Below are 10,845 nucleotides of genomic sequence, written 5' to 3' on the forward strand. Positions count from 1 at the left end.
GGGACTTGAACTGGCCCTCCAAGATGGGATGCCAGCATTGCAGATCTGAAGCCAAGAGCCAGGAGCTTCTTCTGGGTTTCCAAGTGCAGGAGCCCAAGCACTTGGGCCATCTTCCACTGCTTTCCCAGGTGATAGGCAGAGAGCTGGATTGGAAGAGGAGCAGTCAGGACTCGAACCAGCACCCATATGGGATGCTGGTGCCACAGGCAAAGGTTTAGTCCACTGTGCCACAGCACCAGCCCCTTGTTGAACTCTTTATTTAGTAGAGCATTAAGACTTTGACTATCAAGTAAGTTAAAAATATGTTATTGTAAAAATTAAAAAATAAAGGAAAGGGGAGGGAGGGAAGTATCATTATATTAGAATTTATTAACTACATGAAATCGGTTCTCTTTATATTAACCAATATAGGTAAATAAAAAATGAAAGTCAAATGACAGAAAAAGAGAGGGGAAAGGGAGCAGGAGTTGACGGCTCAGAGGGCAGCTCATCCTGCTTGTCGGGAGGAGGGAGTAAGCCAGCAGACTGTCTCGGGGTCTCGGGGCTCGCTGTCCTGGCTGTGTGCAGGGTCACCTGTCAGCCAGCAAGGTTTCCCTGCTGGCTGAGGTCTCTCATTCAGGGTTCACCTTGGCCATACCTGGGGAGTACTGGGGAGGATTTTGCTGCTGGGGCTACCCTGCCTTGAGGTCTACTCCCTCCTGGCACCAGCTCTGGGGCCTGGGTTTGCCTTAGGACTCACAATTGTAAGCTCTTGCGGTTCAGCCCAAACTTTCTGTGGCCGTATAGCCCCACAAAACCCTCCCTTAGTCTGTCTGAGGATGCTCTACTGGCAGATAAATCATGATGCTGGGACCTGCGCCCTGGTCTTGCTGCTATTTTTTTTTTAAGATTTATTTTATTTAAAGGCAGAGTGACAAAGGGCAGAGAGAGAGAGAGAGAGAGAGAGAGAGAGAGAGAGAGATCTTCATTGGCTGGTTTACTCCCCAAGTGGCCACAATGGCCAGGGCTGGGCCAGGCTGTAACCAGGAGCCAGGAACTCCACCTGGGTCTCTGATGTGGGTAGCAGGAGCTCAGGCACTTGGGCCATCTTTTGCTGCTTTCCTGGGTGCATCAGCAGGAGCTGGATCAGAAGCTGAGCAGCCTGAATTTGAAGCAGTGCTCTGGTATGGAATGCCGGTGTCACACATGGCAGCTTAACTCACCACACCACAGCGCTGGCCCCATGCCTTGCCGTCTCTCTCTTAGCTCATCCCCTAAATTGCTTAGCTTTCTTGGCCTTTGTTGTAGATCCAGAGACCAGGGTAGACTTACTTCCTATCAGGTCCTCCCCTAACATTTGTGGGGCTGGGACAAGAGTACATAAAATGAACACCTTGGTCCACGTCTCTGTCTCTTCCATTTAGTGTCCAATTTCTTTCTATCCTGGGATATCTACTTGAATTTCAAACTCAAGCAGGGCACAATCTGATTGGCTGTGTCTGGATCAGGTAGCTTTCCCCTGGGCCAATCCCTGTGGCGGGGGGATTGGAGTACTGTCACTGATGACTAGGTCTGAGTCAATTTACTCCACTGTCTGAGAGTATGATAGTGAGGCTTCCCGAGGGACCCCAGGGATGGACAAGGGGACAGGGACAGGGGAGTGCTATTACCGGAAGAAGATGGGGAGCAAGCTGGGAAGATGAAATGAACAAATGGCTGGGTAGAGAAGGTAGGCTGCTTTTTTTTTTTTTTTAAGATTTATTTATTTAAGAGGTAGAGTTACAGATAGAGAGGGAGAGACATAGAGAAAGGTCTTCCATCTACTGGTTCACTCTCCAAATGGCCTTGATGGCTGGAGTTGGACTGATCCAAAGCCAGGAGCCAGGAACTTCTTCTGGGTCTCCCATGTAGGTACCTTGGACCATCCTCCACTGTTTTCCCAGGCCATTAGCAGGGAGCTGGATTGGAAGAATAGCAGCCAGGACACAGACTGGTGCCCCTATGGGATGCTAGCACCGCAGGCAGGGGCTTAGCCCACCACATCAGAGCACAGGCCCTAGACTGGGATTTTGACTTTATACAAAGAGGGACCAGCGCTGTGGCGCAGCAGGTTAAGCCGCTGCCTGTGATGCCAGCATCCCATATGGGTGCTGGTTCCTGTCCTGGCTGCGCTGCTTCTGATCCAGCTCCCTGCGGTATTCCTGGGAAAGCAGGGAGGACGGCCCAAGCCCCTGGGCCCTGCACCCACGAGGGAGACCCTGATGAAGCTCCTGGCTTCCGTCTGGTGCATTACTGGCCATTGTGGTCATCTGGGGCATGAACCAACAGATGGAAGACCTTTCTCTCTCTCTCCTGCTCTCTCACTCTAACTCTGCCTTTCAAGTAAACAAATAAATCTTTTTGAAAAAAAAAAAAAAGACTATTCAAAGAGAAAGTAGCCACATTGTAAACGGCATGGAGGGGAAAACGTCTTCTCAACCCACAGGACTCCTGACCCCATAGCCATCCTGCTGGCTCTGGTGCACACCCGATCTGACTCTTTGATCCTTGCCTGCTGGCTTCTCTCTTCCTTGTACTGTGTTAGCCTGGGGCATGCCTGTGAATGGTACTTGTCCTTGGTGTCCTCTTGTGTGTCCGTCTCCCACTCCTCATTCCTCTCCTTTGTGACACTGCCCTGCCTCTGGATGACTGCATTCCTTGGGTTTTCCCATCAAACCTCATCCTGTTAGAATCCATTTCCTATGGTGTTTTTCTATGGCTATCAGGTGGGAAGAGAGCAGAGAGAGACACATTCAGTGGGCTTATGATATTTGAGACTGTCATGTGTTGATTTTCTTGTAACATGGCACCCTTTTTCTGAAAACTCAAGGGAATGCAGAGAAAGCTTGGTTCTCCAGGTGGGCTGCTGCGAAATGCATCTTAGGGAAAACAGTTTTGGTTCCTCTTGGGCCGCGCCGTGCAGGTGTCAATCTGACCCCTTGTGGGTGTGGCTGCACTGATTCTGGTGACATGGCACACGCACCCCTGTGTACATAATGCTGATTTTGCAAATCCTCAGACCCCATCTTGTAATCTCAAAATTCATGGTGCTTTGCATTAAACGACAAGAAACACTGGGCATATAATCTATTGGTAATGGATTGTTTGATCCAATAGATATCAGGGTGACATCTGAAGTCTCTAACAACTGGTCTGGCAAGGGTACTGCCCAGTGAGAACTATTACGAAACTCTCAGCTGTGCTGAGTATTAACCCTTTACTTGTTGGATTGCAGAGAAATTCCTTGAGATCTGAGAGAGAGAGCGAGCGAGCGAGTGAGCGAGTGAGCGAGCGCAGAGTGATGGGGCTTGGGGCAGTGGCTGCTCACCACAACACATGCAAGGATTTCAAAATAACTGGAGTGACCTTCCTTACATGGGTCAGCAGCATGTCAGTCCCAGATGTGAGATGCAGGGCAGAGTCACCTGGAGTCCTGATGGGTCCAAGTTTGGAAGATCCCAGAATGAGGTGCAGTGCTGGGCAATTTGGGATGCTGAGTAAGGGTCTTCTCAGGCTGCCATGAGCTTTGTAGCCGGGAGCCTTGAGGGGCCTGTGACAAGGCTGCCGGGACAGGGATGCCCATGAGAAATGAGAAGGTCACAAGGCCGAGCAAGTGGGGACAGGGGTGGCAGCTGAAGGAGGTGCCCGGGTGGAGGAGCGAGAAGCCCAGCTTCCCTCACTTGAGGAAGGGCCTGGAGAACCATAACCTCCGCCTCCTTCTTCATCATTTCTGCCTCTGTGTGGAGGTGAGAAAGGTATTTCTGGGTCATGTGAACAAGTGAAAGAGGAGAATCGCACAGCAGCTCATGAGGAGTGGTGAGGTGTGCCGTTGCCTTGGCTGTGAGGCGAGGTGGGAGTGAGGCGGGGAATAATAGTTACTGTGGGCTGACTTGGTCTTTGTGAGCTTCGGATATTTAAAGAAATTGATTCTCTGCCAAAGCCACTTCCCTGTGCCTCCCCCACCCCCTCTCTCTGCAGAAAATGGCACCTTGGTAAGAGCCTCATTTCTGTGGACCCTGGCAGTGCTTCCGAAGGGCAGTATCTGGGGGATGCAGGAGGAACCCAATGAGCTTCCAAAGCCAAGTGCTGGTGAGCCTGGGAGGGAATGTGGCCGCGTGAGGCAGCACCTTCTCCAGACACCACCTCAGTCACTGCAGTGTCCAGGGATCTCTGGACGTTCTAAGTCGCGGTCGTTTCATGTAGTAGAGCCCACCAGAGACATCTTAGTCCTCTAAGATTCACGAGACCCAGGATGGGATAGGAACAACTCTTTTGCATAATTCTGATAAACGCCCCTGGTTGAGAAGCATTTTAGAGCATTTATGAGAGGTACCTGAGGCTAGAACCTACAAAATGGAGCCATCAGAAGAAATCCAGATCTCAAATGTGTAGCCAGAGTAGTGGTCAACAAATCTGAGTGCTTTTAGGAGAGGATGTGTGTAACTTAGGCTTCGCTGCAGTCCCCACTATTCCCTATTGCCTTCTTCTTGGGAGCTTCCCTTTTTTTCATTGCTTATGACTGATGAGCACTTCTCCATCCATATGATGTGTATGAGGATCCTGCACATGAGGATGCTGGGAGGCAGCCCACTGGTGCCCATTGTGCTGCCCGCTGTGTTGCTCTGGGGCCCCTCTTTAGGTACTGCCTGCAGAATAGGTTTTTATATATACATGAAATCAGCCTCTTCCTTCTGTATCTGTGTTATGATTATTTTAAAAAGTGACATCCTTGTGGTCCACAGGTTGCAACATTCCCGGAAAGATGTAATCTGACATTTATAGTCTTTGAGCTGATGCATTTGAGAGAGAAGCTGCGGAAGCAGTGAGCTCTGCCTCCACAGGTAGCAGAGGAAAGTCTGCCCATGTGTTCTTCCCAAGGGAGGAATGGATTCTCCAACACTAGAGTTCCAGTAGCTGGTGCTAGCTGAGTTGCCCCGGAGACTTTGTAAACTGCTAAGAACCCAGGGCTGGGGCCCTGTCTAGCTCAGTGCTATCCAACAGAAATACAATGTGAGTCACAAATGCAGGTCATATATGTAATTTTACATGTTCTAGTGCCCACATTGAAAACAAACAAAAAACTAATTTTAATAATATGTACAAAGCATTGTTGTTTCAATACTTATTCAATAAAAAATTATTGAAATATTTAACATTTTTCTCTTTGGTCCTCATTGTTTGAAATCCAGTGTGTACTTTAGACGTAGAGTGTGTGTGTATTTGGCTTAGTTTCATTCCAGTGCTGCACGTGGCTCCTTGCTACCATGTTTGATAGGGTCTCCGTGAGAGGCCAGTATGAGGCTCTCAGCTTGAAGAAAGGCCTCCTTGTTGGGCTGGCAGGTTCTGTGGCTGCTGCTGTGTGTTTTGTTGTTCCAAGATGCACTTGCACTTGGGCCATTGACTCATGTCCTAGCTGCCATTTGTTTCCCATGGTCCAAGGGGCTTAATGTTACCCAAGTTTCCTGGCACAGTGCCAGCTCTTCTCTGCGCTTCATTTCTTCCCTTTCAAGTCTTTGCATGTCATTGCAACATAATTCAAAGCTTCCATGGGCTGGGAGCCAACAGACCCAACCCAAACAGGAAACTGGCTTTCTCATTGTTTATTTAGAAGCACGAACCAGAAAATGTTGAACACTTGTTTTCAGTGCTTCAATGAGCTGGAACTGAATAGAAACTCAACTGTTTCCAGTGGGGCCTTCCAACACGGAATGATTTAGAGGCTTGAACCGTTAGATCAAGAGAACTAATTAGAACGTGAATTGACCCTAAGCTTTGCTTGTCTGACCGTGATCATGTCTCATCGTCTACTTAGAATCTTGTGAGTCAAGGGCTACACAAACAACCTTGCATGAGGTTGGGGTATCCTACATAATCTGGGAAGATCCCAGCAAGTATTACACAGAGCATCTGGATGTAAAAGGCTTTGATCTAGATCTCTGTCCCAAATCCCTCTGTGAGTCCCATGACAGGAGTCTCGCCCATCACTGTAGCACTCCCCAGGGTGAGCACACAGGGACTGTATATTATATGGCAGTTTTACACACCACAGTGGCAGATGTGTTGGCTGCCTGTCCTCTGCTTTTCCTCCAGTATGGCAGAGTTTACCTGTTGTAATAGAAGCTGACAATATCAGATACATGCTTTTCTAGACTTGGTTGCAGCCAGGAATGGTCATGTGATGATGTGATGTGACAGAGTTCCTTTTTTTTTTTTTTTTTTTTTTTTGCAAATCTCCAGTAGTTCATTTCTGTTAAGATTTTTTCATGTATTTATTTGAGGGAGAGGGGGAAGAGAGAACATCTGCTGTTACACTCCCTAAATGCTCACAACAGCTGGGGCTGGACCAGGCTGATTTAGGAAGTGGGAACTCAGTCTGGGTCGTCACCCGCATGGGTGGCAGGGACCCAAGTACTTGAGCCATCATCTGCTGTCTGCTAACTTGCCAATTAGCAGGAAGCTGAAATTCAACATGGAGCCAGGACTTGAATCTAGGCATTGCAGTATGAGATGTGGGTATTTTAAGCAGTGTCTTAGCTGCTGTGACAAAGACCTGCCCCCCTTCTCCACCCCTCCCCATATGACTCGCTCTATCAGAAAGACTTAAGTGAAAGTATTTTGTGGGAGCTTTTGGGAAAGATTTCTCTTCTTCTTCTTCTTCTTCTTCTTCTTCTTCTTCTTCTTCTTCTTCTTCTTCTTCTTCTTCTTCTTCTTTTGACAGGCAGAGTTAGAGAGAGAGAGAGAGAGAGAGGGGTGTTCCTTCCATTGGTTCACCCCCCAGATGGTTGCTATGGCCGGCACGCTGCGCTGATCCAAAGCCAGGAGCCAGGTGCTTCCTCCTGGTCTCTCATGTGGGTGCAGGGCCCAAGAACTTGGGCCATCCTCCAGTGCCCTTCTGGGCCACAGCAGAGAGCTGGACTGGAAGAGGAGCAACCGGACTAGAACCCAGTGCCCATATGGGATGCCAGCACCGCAGGCGGAAGATTAGCCAAGTGAGCCACGGCGCCGGCCCCAAGATTTCCCTTCTTGATACAGAGAGACATGAGAGGCTGACTTCTTGCAACTCTGGTTGCCGCTCTCGTTCTTGATGCGGTTATGACATTTGCATCCAAGGAGGCCATTCTGGGACCACGAGGCAACAAACCAACAAACCAGGGATGAAGACAGACCCTTCTGGGGTGCTGAGAATGACGACGAGAATGAAAGATGATTGCACCCTTGATAGCATCGTTGGGCAGTGGACCAAACCTGGAACTTCCTGGGATTCCTATTGGTTAAATAAAGTTTAGTCAGGTATTCTCTTACCTGTAGACGAAAGCATCCTCCTGGTACAGATTCCTGGTGTTTAGTAACATATTCTTGTCTTTACTTTCTAGAAGGAAAAAGTCACTGAATACTCTTCCTGCAACCTTGTTGCCTGGCGATTTCTTACCCATATTGTTACATTTATTCAGCTACTTCTCAGTTCACCTCAAAAAATTCTCATGAAGGGAGAGACCGCGACTATCTGTTTCACTCTTTTGGTCGAATTTAATGTTGTATAACATTTAAACATTCAATAAATACCCATCACTTCATGAATGGGAGCTAAGAGGTGGAGTTCTCAGAATTTGGTTATTACGTAGAGGAGAGAGAATGAACAAGCCAGTTTTTGGCTTGTTTATTTGGGTAGAGAATGTTTCCTTTCCCTATGAACTGATATGAGAGAGACATAGACAGAGACAGGCAGAGAGAGAGAGGATAAGTGTTGAATATGAGTTTTGTCTTGGATATGTGGAGCTGGAGGAGGTGCTTTTGGACCAGCCCCTTTAGGCATTGAGGATCGGTTCTGGATTGAGGTACAAGAAGGATGGGTTGACAAGGAAGAGTGTATGTAGCAAAAGAAGTGACTTCAGTACTCAGGATGATGTGGGTCCACCACCCACTCTGCCCACGCTAGAAGTCAGGAAGTCATCCTGGACACCTCCCTTTTCTTCATCCCCCCATCCATCCTCTTGCCTCTCTTACCCATGAACATCCCTCCATCCTCCTTGTGGGAGGACCATTAGGGCTCAAGCCACCACCATGGCTTCCCCACATGGATGCAGTGGTCTCCTAATTGGCTTCCTCAGTCCACGTGTTGCTCCATTTGCTCACCATGCTACAGTCATGCAGATCTTCCTCAGTCCTTGAAAACACCAATCTTCTGCCTGGCTGAAGCCTTTATTCACAAGGTTTCCACTTCTAAGAAAACTCTGTTCACATTTTCCAGTTTCCTCCACCATCTCACCTCTTGCCTACGCTTTTGCTCTCTGCTCAACCACCACTTCCTCAGGGAAGCTCCCCTCGCTCCCCTCTAGCCCACTCAGCCTTGTGGCCTCAGAAGTTTAACTTTGTTGGAGCACCATGGGGAGTGATTTGGCTTTTGGTAGCATAAATAGGCAAATAAAACTTTAGAAGACATATATGTAAACAGCAGATGTATTAATTAAAATGAGAACTGTAACTACCAAGAATTAGAAGCTCATGAGTGTGGATAAGTTGTTGTTGTTTTTGTTGTTGTTTTTGTTGTTTTATCCTAAAAGGCAAATGTGCACAGGGAGCCAAATAGCTTGTGAGTGGAGGATCAGGATCAAAGAGCATATAAGACTAGGATCACATGGTTCAAATTACCAAACTGTGAGGCCCCAGTGCACCTGTGTCCATCACAGGGCTCTCCCTTGACACCTGCTCCTGTCCTTTCCATTCCAGTGATGAAGACTCCATGCCTGTTTGCCTCCATCCTCTGAACTCCAGTGGTTGGCTGACCTACCTGATGGACGCAATGGGCTTTCAGTGTGCTAGCATCTCCCTGGTTAACCCCAAATATGGTCTGATCAAGCTTGGGAGGGGTCTTCCCTTCTAGGTGACTTTGTATTTGCTGTGATCTCTTGTGTCTATCTTATAGTTCAAGAGCGTGAAGGCAGACTATACTTATATTTCTTCCTGTAAAAGTCTATTAATTACTGTATCCATTTATTAAGCCTTAGGTTCCTTCAGGATCTGTATTGATGATTATTTTAGCAAATGGAGCTGTAAGCCTTTCCAGTGGTCTGGGGGAGGAGCTCGGATGGAACTTGTTAGATGAGGGGGAAGGCTGAAAACAGTCCTGTGCATAAAGTCTCATCCTTTACGTGCTTGTCACAAACACCTTCTGTAGAAAGCCCCGGTCCCCTGGGAACCTGCACTTTCATCTGGACACGTTCCCTGCTAATCAGATATCACGGTAGCATGCAAATGGCCCTTGCCCTTGCAACTCATGGTAGATACTGTCCAGAGTCCATAGCATAAGAGCCTTAAAACCCATTGTCCTCCCTCAGGCAAAAGAGGATGCTTAGGGACCAGGTCTAGTAGATTTATTATCTTGAAGTGATAGACAGGAGAGGTTGTTATGACAGAAGGCACTTCCATTGGTGGTGGTGGTGGGGTACTCCATTGTATCTTCTCTTTGGGCTACTTTGGAACTCATCCTTGACATTTGAAGTAAATATCCAGTTTTATTGTGTGTTCTTTCAAATATCCTAACCATGGTAACCATGGTAAGAGGTAGAAGACTAGTGCTTCTAGTGGCCTTGGCAAGCAAGGCTGCGGCTTCACCCTCGGGGGATCACACTCTGAGAAGTGGCTTGTCCTAGACAGTCAACCCCTGAGGCGTGCCATGGCCCAGGATTGGTCCCAGAGGGGGTGCCCAGGACCTGTGTGACAAGGCATGGAATTAGCTCTGAGCAGAGGGAGCCCACGGTGTGAGGAGTGTGCCCCCAACACCTGTAATTGGCCTCTGTGTTTCTTCTCATCCCTGTCTTGGGAGAACAGTGGTGAGTTGAGAGGCTTCCCAAGGGCATGGGGTGGTTCAACCTGAAATTGAACAGGGATCGCTTAACAACACACATGGTGCTATTTCCGAGTGTGATAAAGGAATAAGGAACAGAAGCAATACATATATATGTAATGTGATTGTTCATATACATTATAGCTATAAAAGGCCCATTATACAAAACTGAGCTTCGAATATAATTTATTCATCTACTTACCTAGACATTTGTTATACAGACAATAGGATAAAAGACAAATGCTCCTTGAGAATCCTTAGTTAACTTTAGGATAACACTTAGTAACAAAAATAGCCTGAGAGAATTAATATCATTTAAATTAGACAATGTCCAAGGCTTTAAAATGTCCCTATTAACAATTGTGCATGAGCAGATGGGGAGAAGGTGCTGTCTCCGTCACACCAGAGCTCTTCTCTGAAGATCAACGTGGGTCCACGTTAGAGGACTGTGCTTCGCTGAGTCTTGGCCCAGATGCTTCTGCTCCTGAGGCTTGCTCTTTAGTTCCCCCAGCTCTTACTTCACAAACTCCCGAACAAGGAAGATTTCAGTTCAAACCCTGAAAATTTAGTTTTTCTGCAGGAATATCAATACATCTATGACAGTTTCAAACTCATGATTTCAAAAGATTTTGATCACAGGTTTTTAAAAATGTTTAAAAAATTATTTTATTATTTATTTGAAAAGGAGAGAGAAAGAGATCTCCCATTTGCTGGTTTCCTCCCTAAAGTCCCACAATAGCTAAGTCTCCCATGTGGGTGGCAGGCACCCAAGCACTGAGTCATTACTGCTTCCTCCCAGGCTGTGCCTTAGCAGGAAGGGGAGTCAGAAGCAGAGGCAGGACTCAAACCCTGCCCTGCACTAGCCCAAGTATCCCCGGGGGCATCTGCACAGCTGCACCAAATGCCTGGCCCTGCCCTCAGGGTTTCTTAGTTGGACCGGTGTTTGCTTGTCTGTTTGCCTGAGAAAAACAAGAAGTGACTTC

Source organism: Oryctolagus cuniculus, chromosome 10, assembly GCF_051225735.1.
Source record: "Oryctolagus cuniculus isolate XC-2025 breed Fujian yellow rabbit chromosome 10, ASM5122573v1, whole genome shotgun sequence".
NCBI lineage: Eukaryota > Metazoa > Chordata > Mammalia > Lagomorpha > Leporidae > Oryctolagus > Oryctolagus cuniculus.